This window comes from Amblyraja radiata, chromosome 2, assembly GCF_010909765.2.
Source record: "Amblyraja radiata isolate CabotCenter1 chromosome 2, sAmbRad1.1.pri, whole genome shotgun sequence".
NCBI lineage: Eukaryota > Metazoa > Chordata > Chondrichthyes > Rajiformes > Rajidae > Amblyraja > Amblyraja radiata.
The window spans coordinates 67542187-67560023 of record NC_045957.1 but is presented as its reverse complement, the minus strand read 5'-3'; the positions used below and the strand labels follow the sequence as shown (position 1 = coordinate 67560023).

The window sequence follows — 17837 nt, the reverse complement described above, 5'->3', positions numbered from 1 at the left end:
GTGTATTTGTGGATGGGTTAACTTGTAAGTCAGTGATTCAAGGTGAAACTTGACAAAAATAATACTTGCTAAGAATGCCCCATCGCTTCCCTCCCCCGCAGAATCAGTTTTAATCCCACTATTTTAATGCGGATATCATTTGCCGGCATTACGAAGCTACTGTGGCCACGGCCGTTCTCATTTGGAATGTGGTAAGAGAATCGGACGAGTTTGGGGAACCAGGCAGTCAATGTATTTCTCACAATGTTCTAGCGCACAGATACGTCCAAGGCAGCTGCTTGAAAACGTGTGTGAGGTAAGTTGATTGGCCGTATTGATGGTTCATTCACAGCTCGCTCCGCAGTCTTTATTATCATTACATTATTTTGTTTTACCAATCGTGAACAATAATGCGCTAAGATCTTGCTGTGTGGTGGGATGCAATTGCCCCACAGAGTAAACAGGCCGATATACACATGGAAATTGCTACCAAGAGACGCGTTCTTTATCAGAAAAATAATCTGATTGATAATTGGAAGCAATTGCGATTGGCGACTAATGCAAAATAATCGTTCTCATCCTCAGAACTACCTAATAGATCAATGCGAAGTATATAGAAGTATTTTAGTGCTTCCATAGCAACACCATTGGACGTTGTACAGCCCCCGCTCACCACCCCATGCGCGCACTCACACATCCCGCCCACACACACCCCCTCCCACGACCTCTGCACACCGAGCGGAGTTATGCTTGGAGTTCAATCCTTGGAGGAGGAGAGTGCGCGAAGAGCACTCCAAGCGCGGCGGATCCATTGTGAAGCCCCAGCAAATTTCATCCACGCCTTTTTCTTTCGGGGGGTGGGAGGTTGGTTCTCTTCTTCTTTTGCCCTCTTTTTAAGCATTAATCAATTATTCACCAGCACATTTATCTCCTGTAGAAAGTGGTGAATTCATATTCATTTCTGTGTTTTACTACCCTGACACTGATTAATGTAACATGCGCCACAGCTCCGGTGTACTATAAGACTCTATGAATCATACGCTATAAAGTTCCAACCGTCCTTGTAAATGACTCGAGAGTCCCTGCAGTCATGCCCAACACTGAAATGTCAAACAGACTCTTACTTAAACAACTGATGAATGATTATTAATAAAACGAGGCCGATTAGTTCAATATTACAGCCCCAGCCATTAAGAATCTCCCACCGTAACACACATGCGCTTCAACAAATCAAATTTGCTATTTTTTCACATTTTATACACATAAGAGAACGTTTGCTAGACAGTGTCGTATAAAATAACCTCCTGGTGTCACATTTATTTGCATTGTTACAAGCCAGCTTGAGATTAGTGACTTATTTTGGCCCTGAGCTATACCACTATGGTTTTATATGGATATAATTATTCATTTAGTAATAAATGTACAGTGAAGTGTCTAATGAGCAATAATCACGGTTGAATCCCTCATTATTCTATTCCTTGCAGCAATATTTTATTGCATCCCACCAGGATGTGTCGAATGGCGAATGCTAGATAACAACCATTAATGGAATACTGTATTAGTCATTCCACGACTCCACAATAAACACATATAGACACATCATTATTAATAATCATAATAAATGGCCAATGAATGAATATCAATAGCATTATCCAAATAGTGGAACCAAGGATAATATACACACACAATAACTGCAGGTTGCCTCAGGGCGGGTGACTGTCTAATGTTTTAAATTATTAATCCTAACAATAATTAGAACTACAGTAACTGTTTTATGCATAAACGATATTGCCTTCAGAAACCAAATGGTGCCAATAAGAGGTTTGTGCCGGTGTTGGAAAACTACAGTATTGAGTAGTAATTCATTTTGTCAAGTAGTAGGCGAGAAAGGAGCTTTGCAAGTGGATATTCCAAGTGGGATTTGAAAACAAATATTTAAAAAGGACAGTGCCACACAGAAGAAAGCCACATGGTTAGAAGATGTGTGGTTTGATATTGATAACAGGATAGTGGTAGAAAGTGAAAAATCAAATCTCCAAGATGAAAGGAGGAATCGGTAAGCAAACGGAATCTACTGCCCCGCCTGCGAATATGGCCTTGCAATGGCGCCAAACATTTTTACGGAGCCTAAAGTTTAGTCAGTCCTCAGAAAAGGTGATAAAATAGTCAATGTACTTGAGGATAACAGGCGCCTGGTATAATCCTGGTCATTGAATTTTAGCGGCCAAGATCTTGATTTAATTAATAGCAACGGTGGCTGTTTCTCTGCAAGAAAACACGCTTTGATTGGGCACGAAGGGGGAGAGGCAAATCTGGCGAACCCCTCTCAGAACACGGATGCACATTTGCTTTGCCGTTGACTCGTCAACAAGTAGCGGGGTGGTACATAAAGTTAATTAAATCATAATTTGTTTACATGCCAAACTCCAGAAGACTTTACAAATATCTATTGTTTGTTCGTCGGCATAATTATAGACATTTTCAGGAAGGATATTCCTGACCACTTATATAGGTCATTGGTCAATTGCTCCATTAGATTCGATCTGCAGTTTTGTCCCGTCTTCAAGTGAAATAATTGGAACCGTTAAACAATATGCCTGAAAATTATTTGAATATATTTAAATTGATGTTCGGTAGAGCAAGTTGAGACTATCCATAAATCCTCGTTCAATACGGACATAACATTCCACGCTACTTTCTTTAGAAGGCGTTGAATTGTGAACTGATTTTTGTGTCCATTTATAAGCAGCTTATAGATCTTTAGCATTGAAGGTATTGTATTTGTTCTCATCTGAAAGAATGCATTAGATGACTGACATAACCCATATTTTACAATCCAAAGAGAAATCAAACAATAATTAAAAGATAAGTTATTTCCATATATGTGTGATTATACAAAATTGAACACTGAACATTGCCATTCATGGTGCATTTCATAGCAATGTGTGTAATTCCACCTTTAAAAGCTTATTATCTTGTAAAATTGAATACTGTGCTATTTTAAACCAGAATGCTACTTATGAACAATAAGTTACAGCAGGATTTCACATTTCAAAGCAAGTCCTGGCCCATGGAGACAAAGCATTATCTACAATTTATGAGCTCTTTAAATTTATTATTATTTACTACTGATGACTCCGTACAGATTTCAAATAATTCCTCAATGAGAAATCTTTCAAAAGCCTGGAGAAATAAGACAGATTAAGGTAGCTACTGTTAAAAGTTTATCTCTCGTCTTGTTCTTTTAGCAGAGGCAGAGTATTCACACACCCTCTGCCCTGATACACAAATGTCATCCCTTTTGTAAGCTGCTGCTTTCCTTTTCAAGATGCCGGCGGTGTCTCTGATCCCTTTAATCCATTTATCCAGTTTCACGAGTGCATTGGGTGAGTATCTGCACAATGGCATTGTCCAGCTGGGAACAGCAAGGCACAGAGTTCAACAGACACACCCATCGATGCTTGACACAACATTCAGCTGTATTTAGGTGCATCTTACTCTGAAGCACAATGTAACTGTAATCTTATGTGAAAGCAGCAAATAAAATAGGGAAAAAAAACGAAATCTCCAATGACCCCTGGCACGCTGTGGTGGTCTTTGCAAACCTTTTTTTGAGTTTATTTAGGGGAAAAAAAGGGGTGGGGAGATGAATAGGGTTACATTTCAAATCCTTACAATTCATGTGCAGCACCAAATCCTAGGATGGATGAACTCAACAAGTGGACTGATGGTGCCTTTAACAATGAAGCTGTTTTCATCAAAGTTATTCAGTCTTGTAAGCTGGCAGCCCCACTTAAAATAAAATTGTCAGATATTTTCCTTGGTCACAATAGATATATAAGCATCAATTTCAATGCTATCGTTGACAATCACATAATTCTACTGTTATCTGTGTAGGAAAGAACTGCAGATGCTGGTCTAAATCGAAGGTAGACACAAAATGCTGGAGTAGCTCAACGGGTCAGGCAGCTTCTCTGGAGACAAGGAATGGGCGACGTTTCAGGTCGAGACCCTTCCTCAGGACCCTCAGGAATGGTCACGACCCGAAACATTGCCCATTCCTTCTCTACAGAAATGCTGCCTGACCCACTGAGTTACTCCAGCATTTTGTATCTACTGTTATCTGCATGACAATTAATCAAAACACATTATTTTAAATAGATTATCAAATACAAATGCCTGGCTTATTTCCATCAATGAGCATACACATTAATTATGGTAGTAAGTCATTTGATTTATCCAGCCAGCTTTGCCACAAGAACACAACTTATCTCACTCCATTTCCCCACTTACCCTAATAACCTTTCACCCTCTGGCCAATCAGGAATCTATTTTTATACACCTTAATAAAAACTAAAAATGCTTCCATCACTGTTTTGAGAGTTCTAAAGACTTGCAACCCCTCAAGAGAGAAAATAAATCACCTCAGTTCCGTCTTAAATTTTTTACCACTTATTTTTGACTGTGATCCCTTCGTTTTAAATTTTTTCCTAAAGGGAAACACACTCTCCACTTCCACTCTTTCAAGATTCCTTAGAGTTTTATGTGGTTCAATCAAGACCCCCTCAGTCTTATATTGGCCTCTCTCTGGCAAGAGGGGAGGCTATAACCTTATTGGATATAAGGCTATAGATGCAACTTGCAAGCCCACTGCCTCACAGCGCCAGAAATACAGATTCAATCCTGACCTTGGGTGCTGTCCGTGAGGAGTTTACACATTCTCTGGATGCTCTGGTTTCTCCTCATATCCCAAAGACATGTGCTTAGGTAGTGGTCTTAACAATGCTGTGTACACAGGAACATAAGCTCCCTACATTTGTATTCTATTCCCCTTGCGATAAACAGTGATATTTTATTTTTCTAGAGGACCGAGGACTCAGGTTGACGGAGGAACTGAAGGAAATTCACATTAGTCAGGAAATGGTGTCGGGTAGAATGATGGGACAGAAGGCTGATAAATCCCCGGGGCCTGATGTTCTGCATCCCAGGATACTAAAGGAGATGTCTCGAGAAATCGTGGACGCATTTGTAATCATTTTCCAATGTTCTACTGATTCTGGATCAGTTCCTGTGGATTGCAGGGTAGCTAATGTTATCCCACTTTTTAAGAAAGGTGAAAGAGAGAAAGCAGGGAATTATAGAAACATAGAAACATAGAAAATAGGTGCAGGAGTAGGCCATTCGGCCCTTCGAGCCTGCACCGCCATTCAATATGATCATGGCTGATCATCCAACTCAGTATCCTGTACCTGCTTTCTCTCCATACCCCCTGATCCCTTTAGCCACAAGGGCCACATCTAACTCCCTCTTAAATATAGCCAATGAACTGGCCTCAGCTACATTCTGTGGCAGAGAATTCCAGAGATTCACCACTCTCTGTGTAAAAAATGTTTTTCTCATCTCAGTCCTAAATGATTTCCCCTTTATCCTTAAACTGACCCCTTGTTCTGGTTTCTATAAGAACTTCCCTCAATCTTCTAAATTCTAGCGAGTACAAGTCAAGTCTATCCAGTCTTTCTTCATATGAAAGTCCTGACATCCCAGGAATCAGTCTGGTGAACCTTCTCTGTACTCCCTCTATGGCAAGAATGTACTTCCTCAGATTAGGAGCCCAAAACAGTACGCAATACTCCAGGTGTGTCTCACCAAGACCCTGTACAACTGCAGTAGAACCTCCCTGCTCCTATATTTAATATAGACCAGTTAGCTTGACATCGGTGGTGGAGAAGATGCTGAAATCGATTATTAAAGATGTAATGGTGGCACATTTGGATAGCAGTAACAGGATCGGTCCAAGTCAGCATGGATTTACGAAGTGGAAATCATGCTTGACTAATCTGGAATTTTTTGAGGATGTAACAAGTGTGTGGTAGATGCCCTCCAAGGCTGGTAGCTGTGTCAAGGGAGAAGGGAGAGCCAGTCGATGAAGAGTACCTGGAATTTCAGAAAGCCTTTGATAAGGTCCCACACACGAGATTAGTGGGCAAAATTAGAGCACAAGTTATTGGGGGTAGGGTATTGACATGGATAGAAAATTGGTTGGCAGACAGTAAATAAAGAATAGGGATTAATGGGTCCCTTTCAGAATGGCAGACAGTGACTAGTGGGGTGCTGCAAGGCTCAGTGCTGGGACCACAGCTATTTACAATATACATTAATGATTTAGATGGAGAATACGGCCCAATCTCCATTTACGGGGAAAGTGTGGAGAGAGTGTCCAGCTTTAAGTTTCTGGGCACTCACATTTCAGAGGACCTCACATGGTCCACCAACACCGCTGCGCTGGTCAAGAAGGCACAGCAACGACTGTTCTTCTTGAGGAAATTAAAAAAGACTGGTCTGCCCCAACAGCTGCTGACAACGTTCTACCGCTGCACCACAGAGAGCATATTAACGTATGGCATCTCTGTGTGGTATCTCAGCTGCACGGAGGCGGAGAGGAGAGCTCTTCAACGCGTCGCCCACAGAGCGCAGAGAATCATCGGGACACAGCTACCAGCCTTGGAGGGCATCTACCACACACGGTGCCTCAGGAAGGCCCTCAGCATCCATAAAGACTCATCACACCCCTGTAACGGACTGTTTGAACTACTTCCCTCCGGCAGACGTTACAAGGCCTTCTACGCCCGAACCTCCAGACTCAGAAACATCTTTATTCCAAGAGCTATAGTGGCTCTGAACCGGCCCTGCTGAGTGCCCCCCCACCCCACCCCCCCCTGGACTGTCTCCCTCGGATGGTCACGATACACAGCTTATTTATTTATTTTACTTTTCTTTTTCATCGGTTGGAGCTGCATACTAAATCTCGTTGCACTGACGTGCAATGACAATAAAAGATATTATTATTATTATTATTATTATTATTAGATGGAGGAATTAAAAGTAACATTAGAAAATTGGAAATGGCACAAAGCTGGGTGGCGGTGGGAACTGTGAAGAGGATGCTATGAGGATGCAGGGTGACTTGGACAGGTTGGGTGAGTGGGCAGATGCATGGCAGATGCAGTATAATGTGGATAAATGTGAGGTGATCCACTTTGGTGGCGAGAACAGGAAGGCAGATTATTATTTGAATGGTGCCAGGTTAGGAAAAGGGGAAGTACAACGAGACCTGGGTGACCTTGTACATCAGTCACTGAAAGTAAGCATGCAGGTTCAGCAGGCAGTGAAGAAAGCTAATGGCATGTTGGCCTTCATAATACAAGGAGTTGGGTATAGGAGCAAAGAGGTCCCTCTGCAGTTGTACAGGGCCCTCATGAGACCACACCTGGAGTATTATGTATAGTTTTGATCTTTTAATTTGAGGAAGGACTTCCTTGCTTTTGAGTGAGTGCAGCGTAGGTTCACTAGGTCAATTTCCGGGATGGCGGGACTATCATATGATGAAAGAATGGAGTGACTGGGCTTGTGGTTCACTGGAATTTAGAAAGATGAGAGGAGGTCTGATAGAAACATATAAAATTATTAAGGGATTCGACATGCTAGATGCAGGAAACATGTTTCCGATGTTGAGTGAATCCAGAACTAGGGGCCACTTGAACTGAGAACATTTAGAACTGAGATGAGGAAAAACACTTGAACTGAGAACATTTAGAACTGAGATGCAGGGAGAAGAAAGGAAAAAGGAAGAGGAGGAGCACGAGGGCTGAGGGAGAGCTGAGAAGGGGAGGAGACAGCAAGGGCTACCGGAAATTGGAGAATTCAATGTTTATGCCGCTAGGGTGCAACTGCTCAAGCGGAATATGAGGTGCTGCTCCTCCAATTTCCGGTGGTGCTTACTCTGGCCATGGAGGAGGCCCAGGACAGAGAGGTCAGATTCAGAATGGGAGGGGGAGTTGAAGTGCTGAGCCACCGGGAGGTCAGGTGTTCGGTGTCAGGCGGACCGAGCGGAGGTGTTCGGCGAAACGATCGTCAAGCTTACGCTTGGTCTCACCGATGTAGATCAGCTGACATCTAGAGCAGCGGATGCAATAGATGAGGTTGGAGGAGATGCAGGTGAACCTCTGTTGCACCTGGAACGACTGCTTGGGTCCTTGAATGGAGTCGAGGGGGGAGGTAAAGTGATAAGTGTAGCATCTCTTGCGGTTGCAAGGGAAAGTACCCGGGGAGGCGGGAGGGATGGGAAGAATTGACAAGTGAGTTACGGAGGGAGTGGTCTTTGCGGTAAGCAGACAGGGGGGGGGGGGGAGATGGGAGAGTGGTGGGGTCACGTTGGAAGTGGCGAAAATGATGGAGGATTATTTGTTGTATGTGACGGCTAGTGGGGTGAAAGGTGAGGACTAGGGGGACTCTGCCCTTGTTATGAGTGGGGGGATGGGGAGAGAGAGCAGTGTTACGGGGTATGGAAGAGACCCTGGTGCGAGCCTCATCTATAGTAGGGGAGGGGAGCCCCCGTTCCCTGAAGAATTAGGACATTTCCAATGCCCTGGTGTGGAACACCTCATCCTGGGACCAGAAGCGGCGTAGACAAAGGAGGAATTGGGAGTAGGGGATGGAGTCCTTACAGGAAGCAGGGTGGGAAGAAGAGTAGTCTAGATAGTCTTGGGAGTCAGTGGGTTCATAGTGGATGTCGGTCAGAAGTCTATCACCTGCAATGGAGATAGTGAGATCAAGAAATAGTAGGGAAGTGTCGGAAATGGTCCAGGTGTATTTGAGTGCCGGATGGAAGTTAGTGGTGAAGCGGATGAAGTCAGTCAGTTGTGTGTGGGTGCAGGAGGTAGCACCAAAGCTACCTCCTGCACCAAAGTTATATAGGGCTCTTAGGGCTAGCAGAATCAAGGGATATGGGGAGAAGGCAGGAACGGGGTACTGATTGAATGGCGGTGCTGGCTCAAAGGGCAAAATGGCCTACTCCTGCATCTATTGTCTATGTATCTATGTATTTATGTACGTTAGCCAACTTGATTACTTGCTGTGCCTAACTCGTGCATTTTGTGAACAATGTTCTCAGATGCCAAGATTCAGTTTCATCTTAGAGCTCTGCAATATTTCACATGGAGATATTTTTTGATTCAGCTGCCCAATTAAACAAATTTATATATTTCTATTTCATTTTCCAATTGCTAGATCTTCACCAAATGATTTCATCTATTTATATTATTTCGTAGCCGTAGAATCCTTTCCACAACTTGCTTTCCAACTTATAGAAAAGATAGACCCAAAGTGCTGGAGTAACTCAGTGGGTCAGGCAGCATCACTGGAAAAAAAACGATAGGTGGTGTTTCGGGATGGGACCCTTCTTCAGACTCAAAGTAGGGGGTGGGAAGGGAGGGTGAAGAGCTGGAGTCGAGAACGGACCAGGACCAATCAGGGTCACCAATAAATGACCTCAGACAGGGTGGACCCATGGTTAGCCTATTGTTAGCTAGGGAAGGTTTGATCTTAAGGGGGATACGACATGGTGAACTGTGGAACTGGTTAAACGACTAAGGTGGAGGTAGGGGACAAGGGGGGAGATTAGGGGAGTGTTAGTGGAAGTTACTTAAAATCAGAACATTCAACGTTCAAACTGCTGGTTTGTAAGCTACCCAAGGGAAATATGAGGCGCTGTTCTTCCAATTTGCTTATGGCCTCACTCCGGCAATGGAGTGTACAGGAGCCCACATCGGAATACCAGATGCAATAGATGAGGTTAGAGAACGTACATGTGAACCTGAAAGGATTGTCAGGGTCCCTGAATGGAGTCAAGAGAGGAGGTTTAAGAACAGGCATACTAGATTTTGACTTTTCAACTTGGCTTTGTGACATCAGCAAATTAGCAACCATATCTCTTGTGCCTTCATCCAAATTATTCATGACATTTTATTGCACTCATTACATCTTGATGACTGGAAATCACCCCATTTATACCTGTTTTCCTTTTTGCTGATCAATCTTCCATCCACATGTTACCTGCTACACCATGAACTTTTATGTTCCTCAATAAAGTCTCATTCAGCTCCTCATCATATGCCCTCTCGCAATTTACTAACTGTTGTATAGTACTGTATATCCAACAGTTCCCCTTTATTCACAGTACATGCTACTGCTTCAAAGAACGGCAATAAATAGATCAAACATGATCTCCCTTTCACATGTTGACATTGCCTGTTACCTTGAATGTTTTTAAGTGACCTGCAATAACATCTCTGATGGTAGCTTTCAATATTTCTCCTAAGACAAATATTAAACTAACTGGCCTCTAGTTTCCATACATACAATACACCATGTTATTCTCAAAAATAAAATAAATTCCAAATAAAGTTACTGAAGGGAATCAATCGGCCATAAAGAGAAGAACTAATTTCATTTCTATATCAGGTCTGATGCTGTGTGTGTGAGATGGCATTAGACAGCGTCTGTTCACTTGCAATTATTGACTGTTACTTGGTATTACATTTTTCTTCAAGACGCAGATTGCCTTTCCACATACTTTACACTGAACTATTCAAACTTTTGAAGGGTACCTTGAACTTGCAATTCATTTGATCCAAATATTAGTAGTGAAATGGTCCTTTCCAACTCAGGAGTTTTCAACATGCACTGGTAAGGAAAATAAATTGAACTAATTCGTATTCTCATTCATATCATGTTGGGTTTCAAATGTTAAGCAACAGTCAAAACAACTTGGAGCCAAAGTCTTTTTTTTTGTTACTTAGAGTTTACAAATTCAAATGAAATAGGATACCATAATGTTATGTCATCACAGCTATGTCAAGGGAAACCCTCTACCATGCCGGTAATGTATCAGAAACAGCTTCAGGTTTCAGGAATAGTTTCTTTCCCTCAGTTAATAAACCGCTGTACTGAATGGTCCTTCCCTAAGCTGGGGTGTAGTCCACATCTTCCGACCTGCTTCATTGTGGACTGTGGACTTTTTCTTTCGAAATGTAATGCTACAATGCTGTAAATCTATGTTCTGCACTCCGGTATTTTTTCTCTTTGCACTACATGTTGTACTTGTTTTGGGCTTGATTGTACTGATGTATAATATAATTTGATTTGACTGGATAGCACACAGACACAATGTTTTTCACTGTATCTTGATACACGTAGGAATAATAAACCAATACCTATACCAGAAGCATAATTCTTATAAATCTACTACTTTTAATCAAAATACAGGTATTTTGCAATCTGCATGAATAGAATGGTAGCATCAACTATTGGATAAAAATGCATCTAAAAATGTGTGCAACACCTATCAATTTAAAATTTTGTTTGAATAAACTTGAGCTGTTTATTGGTAAATACCTTCCCACGATTGAAAATATAAAACTAACTTTAAAATATAACCGCATTAGAATGGACTCTAGAATGCACTAATAAATCATAATCATAATCATACTTTATTAACTAAGTATGTTTTGCAACATACGAGGAGTTTGATTTGTCATACAGTCATACCAATAAAAAGCAACAGAACACACAAAATACATTTTAACATATACATCCACCACAGTGACTGATCCACATTCATCACTGTGATGGAAGGCGAATACAAATTAACTCTCTCCCTTCTTTGTCCTCCAGTGATCGGGGGCCTCTCACCTTCCGTTGATGGGACGATCTTACTCCCGTAGCCGGCGGCGGGTCTCCTTGTCGGGGCGATCAAGCTTCTGCATCGGGGGGAATCTCAGCTCCCCCGCGCCGGACAATCTACTCCGGGTCGGGGGCCAGTCAAACGTCGTGTGGCTCTTGTAGCTTCCCGATGTCTGCGAGCCCTTGATGTTAAAGTCCGCAGGCTGCGGTTGGAGCGTCGATCTCAGGCAAGGAATCGGCTCCGTTGGTAATTCCATGCAATCGCATCTCCGGTAAGGTGAGAGATTGAAAAACGTTTCCCCTGACCCCCCCCCCCACCCCACCCCCCACATAAAACAAACCAGAGAACATTAATACATACTTTTTAAACACACTAAAAGTAACAAAAAAAAGATGAAAAGGACAGACAAACTATAGGCGAGGCTGCCATTGAAGCGCCACCCAAAACGCCAATAAACAAACATATTTGTGAAAATTAAAACGGATGGATTTGATTTATATTGTATGCCCACTAATTAGAATGTGATGTTTTTATACATACAATAACTTATCAGTATATAGTTTGCAATGCTTTCCAACTTATTATTTTATTTCGAAGTCACGTGAGTGACTACATGAAGAGCCCGCCAGCCCGCATGCGCTTCAATTCGTCGACGCATGGCGCGAGAGTCCATTCTAATGCGGTTCGAAACTGCTCCGACAGATAAGGGGAAAGTTTCTTTCAGGAACGGGCCGCTGCTCCGAAAATAGGGGCAGCGGGCCCAGAGAAGCTGGCGGAATAAAAATAACAGCAGCTGGCGCTGCCGGTATAACGAACGCTATAACGACCGTTTAAAAAAAAATAACAGCGACCGACTAAAGCCAGGTCAGCGTACGCTGTGGAGTTTTCGCAGCAGCTGGCATTATAAAAATAGCAGCTGCCGGCTGAGGTTGGTTCAGCAAACACTGTAGAGCAGCAACCACTGTGGAAGGAGAAGCTGACGGCTATAAATAGCGGCTACCGCGGAGGCTCAGCAGGAGCTGGTGGTTTATAATAGCGGCTGCCTCTCGGCCAGGTCTGTGAGTATCGTGGCAGAATGGGGCTCCACTGGAGCAGGCGGCTGTTCGGAGCATGTGACGGGCAATGCCTGTACAGATTGATGCTCTGAAAGGGAGTCAGCCAGAGGCCTGAGGAGGCAACACCTGGTTCAGGGTTGCATTCTATTTCCTCCTTAAGAAACTCCATTGTGGCTCCAGAAGGGAGTAAGGAGCTCCTAGCTCAGGAGGCATTTACAGGCTGTGTCTGTCAGACACCTGTGGGAGCAACACCTGGTTCAGGGTTGCATCATGATATTTCCCGCTCAGAAGTGGGTAGTGTTGGAGATCCGTACATAGGTGGCTTCAACTATGTGGATATCGATAAGGAAATTGAATCCCTGAACTAATGGGGGATATGCTTCATTTTAATCATATGAACAAAATATGCTCCGTGCATCGGAGGCATCAACAGGCAGCTCTAGCCAAATGCCTGTGGCATCACCTGGCTCAGGGTTGCTGTATTCCTCCCACTCTGATGAGGGGAGTATTGGAGAATATTACAGAGGTGACTCCGATTATGGGAATATTAACAGGATATCTGAATCCCATGATTTATCGATGATATGCGGTCACATATTTGCCATCCCTTTGGGGATAGGAGATTCACTGGAGGAAGATCTGGCTAAATGTATCCGGGACATATGCCAGTCCACATAAACTGTCAGACTTTTTGGATGTTCCATACGTCAATTCTATCAGTTGAGATATCCCAGTGATGATATGTAGGCAAATAATTCTGGAGTCATTACGGACTTTTGCAAGTCAGAAGATGGGTCTCATCTCTCGGAAGTGCAGAAATCTGTATTAACACGTCTCTGTAATACATAGTTGGGGGTGTTGCCTTCGCAAAATGCTATGGCATGAGATAATTCCCAAAATGGCTCATTTTTTACAGGGCCAGTAATGTGCAGCCTGCCTAGTATCTCTTTCAGATAGGATTTATGTAGCAAGTAAAGACCTGCAGGGGTTAGGCGGCTGCTGGGGGGTGGAGTACTATTCCATGTGGGTAAAGCTCCAGTATTCCGCTGGGTTTTCTCCCTGTATTCATGGAGCAGGAAGCACCGTTGAAGCCCTGGAAAGGAGCAGTCGGGAGTCACTAGCTGGCCTCGCAAGAACAGCCTGTTGAACCAAGCTTGCAGTATGGCAGGCGTGACCTGTCCAGTGAGCCCCGCTGAGGCTCCAAAGGAGCAGCTGGTTAAAGGCACAGCCTGTTGATCCAGGCTGGGAGAATGAGGCAGCACGATCTGCACAGTCAGCTCCAGCAAAGGCTCCAATAAAGGCAGAAGGCCGCAGGAGTAGCCTATCGAGGCAGGCTCGGTTATGGCAGGCATGGCCTGTTCAGTGAGCTCCGCTAAGGCTCCAATGGAGCGGAAGGGGTCGAAGGAGCGGCGTGTCAAACCAGGCTGGGAATAACTGGTAGCGTGACCTGCACTGTAAAGCTCCAGCCAGGCTCTAAAGAGGCTGTAGGCCGAAGAAGTATTCTGTCCCATTGGGCTCCGGAATGCTGGCAGGTGTGCCTTGCACAGCAATATCGCCCTTGATCTCCGGAAATGAGCTGATTGGCAAACGTTGGGCTGATGATGTGGTCAGACAGGGTCTGCAATGGAACTTCGCTGAAGCTCCAACAAGCAGGTCGACCTGGGCTCAGAAATGCTGGCAGGTAAGTTCTCTTTATTAACCGCCGTAAACTCCGAAATGAAGCAGTCTGTCACCCCAGGTTTGGATTCACTGGCAGCATGGGCTGTCTAGTACTTTTCACTGTCTCTGGAGAGATCAGGTTGATGCAGAGACATTGGTAGGGTGCCTTGCATGGCAACCTCTGTAAGCTCTAAGTTGGAACTGGCTGGTCATATGGATCATATTGACCAGGGAAGCTCTGCCTCAACATCTGTGATTGAGGTCATCAAGCTGCTCAGTAGAGTGAGGTAATTTGAGGTTTCCCTCAACACATGTTTAACTCTTTCAGCTCAGTTAGTAGAGTCGCCAGTTCGCTGGAAACTTCATTGCCATCCTCTCTGGGATAGGTGGCTACCAGCAGAATGCCTGTTGCATTTTTTATCTGACCTGCAGGTTCATGTTGTGAATAAAAAATATATATACAATAATCTGTATGCTCTCAATACTAGTATTCCGGATTGAGTGGCTGGTCGAAGACAGAGTGTTGCGCACACTGGTGACTGAGACAGGTGGTTTCAGTCAGAGGACTGTGGAGCAACTCCTGGTTCAGGGTTGCATTATGCTATTTTCCATTCTGAGGAAGAAGGCTGAGGTTTCGTGGTGACTCTGACAGTCAAGAGTTGACAGGGAACGTGTATTCCCACATCAACTGGATGTTGTGTTTCAGCTCTAGCCATCAAGATCTGATTATATGTTATGAGCGAAATAAATAAATAAATAAATAAATAGAGAAATGCATCTATGAAGATGCATCTATAAATAAGTAGATAAATGCCAGAGAAGCCAAAAGTTTCCTCCATAAGGCCAATAAAGGAAATGATGGTTATCCAAGTGGAAACAGAGATGTCTCACAAAGGATGAGGAGTTTGCCCAAGAACAAGAGGGGTATATTTCTGATATTTCTCAAGGTTGTAGCAAAGTGGAGCATGCCAAATCAGGTTAGGATTTGGCTAGTCTGATCATGTGCCTCGTAATCCACTTTAGGATGGATAATTGTTTTTCAGCAATTTAGCTGATTCAGAGGAAGAGGGCCTCAATCGACCTTGAAGATGCATACTTTGCCATATATCTTTACGAGGGGCACAGATATATCTGGTGTTTTGATGACAAAGCCAGTGGTGCGAAGTTTAGGCTCTATCTAGGGGTTGTCTTCAGGCCAAGGCTATTTACAAAGATTCTAAAGCTAATTCTGCCCTACTCAGATCAAAAGGGCATTGGGTCATGAAGTTTATAGACGACACACACATTTTGGAGCTGATAACTCAGGGGTTAATAATAGATGCCTTTTAAGATATTAAGGATGAGGCAACATGACATTTAATAGTGCCAATTTTGCCTATTCATTCAGAGTGTCCACGGTAAAGGCGGCTGAAAGAAGCTCCTATTTACTCGAAGTCACGAGTGATGGCTAGCTCAGCCTATTTCTCGTGCAGCTAGCTCTGCACGATTGTATGGGAATTTGTGGAGAAGACATGTGAGCTACTTTTAAATAGAAGTAGCAGAGCTGTGTGTTTCTTTCAGTTTGCGCTCGGAGAAGCGATTATGTTATAGTACAATTGACACTGTATGTGCTGCTTGGTCATTCTCTATAGTACCATAAGTGGGACAATAAATGATTGGTTATTCACCCGTTGTTGACCAACATTATGCAAGGTGTCTTTTATATGACCGCTCTAAAGCCTAGACTCATAGTAGTGTGGAATGTAGATCAGTAAATTATTATGCAGATATTCATCTACTGTTTTCCAAATGGGAGCCGAATCTTTTAAGTTGATTATGCTTAAGCAGCTGATTCAGCACAAAGAACACACCCTTTACTCAATCTCTGGCTCGGTCTCTGGGTCATAACTGACATGAGGGTAGCTTGTTATGGGAATGATCTCATAAAGCTAAACGGGTGGGTACAGGTTGGAGTTGACAGCATACCCACCAGATCGGAGATTGGGGGTGTTATTATGTATATAGGTACACCGAGCTTGCTGGTACCTATGCAATGAAGGATACTTTCTTCATTGTTAATTAATAGTTTTTCAAGAGATTGTTGGTGGCTCATTAGCAGCCAATAGAATGGATATTCCCATTTGTCTATCTTCTTGCAACAGCAGGAGGTTTACATAGTGCACTTTCAGAAGTTATAATATGCCTGGATGATTGCAGATAGAATTCTGTTCAGTGTTGCATGAGTTATTGTCTAACTCAAAGCCAATTGGGACTATAGTCCGATTAAGAGCAATGGCCATGGATGCAAGTTAGCATCATGTTGTTAATAACCCATGTCTTTCTACCGTTTATGGTCTTATCTGTTTAAGTGTTTCGCACACAGATTGGGTTATTGCACAAAACCGCATAGCTTTGAAGGCTTCACGTAATCACTCACGTGACTTCGAAATAAAATAGAAAGATTAAACGAAAACTTACCGTTTTTACCGTCTTACCATCTTTATTTTATGAGAAGTTGAAGTGAGGGATTACGTGCCCTCCACTCCCAACCCTGATTCTCATAAATATCATCCGGTAAGTCTAGGGTCGTTAATCTTTCTGTAGTTTAAGTTCTGCAACTGGTCTGTGGTTTCATACAGTTGCTCTGAAGATTGACGTGCATGCGGGCTGGTGGACTCTTCACGTAATCCCTCACTTCAACTTCTCATAAAATAAAGATCACACTTCAAAAGGTAAGTTTTCGTTTAATCTTCCTATTAATTAGCATTATGCCTACATTTCATGTGTGTGTCACATAACACATAACATCATGTGGTCATATCTTTTTTGCACTATTTGTTTAATCTTTCCGCTATAAATCCTTTTACACAACTCCAAATTAAGAATTTCATTCAAAGTATTCAACAGTTAATCGGCACAATTAAAGTAATATTCATTGCATTTCTTTTATGCCTTCATCGCAGTTTTTATTTTAAGACCTTATTCTCGAGTAAAAATCTAGGACTAAACCCAGAGATGTTATGTAATTACAGAACAATCTGAATTTGGAATCTGGAATCTGAATATTATAGCATGCAAAATTTTCCTGAAAGCATCATAGTATCCACGTGGTGTCACGGTAGTGCAGCTGGTAGAGCTGCTGCCTCTCAGCGCCAGAGACCAGGTTCGATCCTAATCTCAGGTGCATATTCTGTGGAGTTTGCTCATTCTCCCTGTGACCACGTGAGTTTCTTCCAAGTGCTCTGGTTTCCTCCCACATCACAAATATATGTGGGTGCAGCAGCATCTATGAAGCAAAGGAAATAAGCAACCTTTCGGGCCGAAACCCTTCTTCAGACTGATGGCGGGTGGGTGGAGGGGGGGGGGCGGGGAGAAGAAAGGAAAAATGAGGAGGAGGAGCCCGAGGGCTGAGGGATGGCAGGAGACAACCCGAGGGCTGAGGAAGGGGAGGAGACAGCAAGGGCTAACAAAATTGTGAGAATTCAATGTTCATGCCCGCAGGATGCCGACTCACCAAGGTGCTGTTCCTCCAATTTCCGGTTTTGCCCACTCTGGCCATGGAGGAGACCCAGGAGCGGTCGGATGTGGAAGAGAGGCGGAGGAGAGTGTCAGTGGCCGGGTATAGGTTGCTTCTCTGGTCAGCA

General features: G+C 43.4%; 1 long non-coding RNA gene across 1 annotated transcript in view; it reads left to right on the top strand.

Moving 5' to 3' along the window:
- Positions 1 to 740: 740 nt before the first annotated feature.
- The window catches only part of LOC116990476, a 55935-nt gene continuing 38838 nt past the window's right edge, over positions 741 to 17837 (top strand). The window contains exon 1 of the long non-coding RNA XR_004416556.1: positions 741 to 843. This is a non-coding gene — a long non-coding RNA (uncharacterized LOC116990476). The remainder of the gene's footprint in view (positions 844 to 17837) is intronic.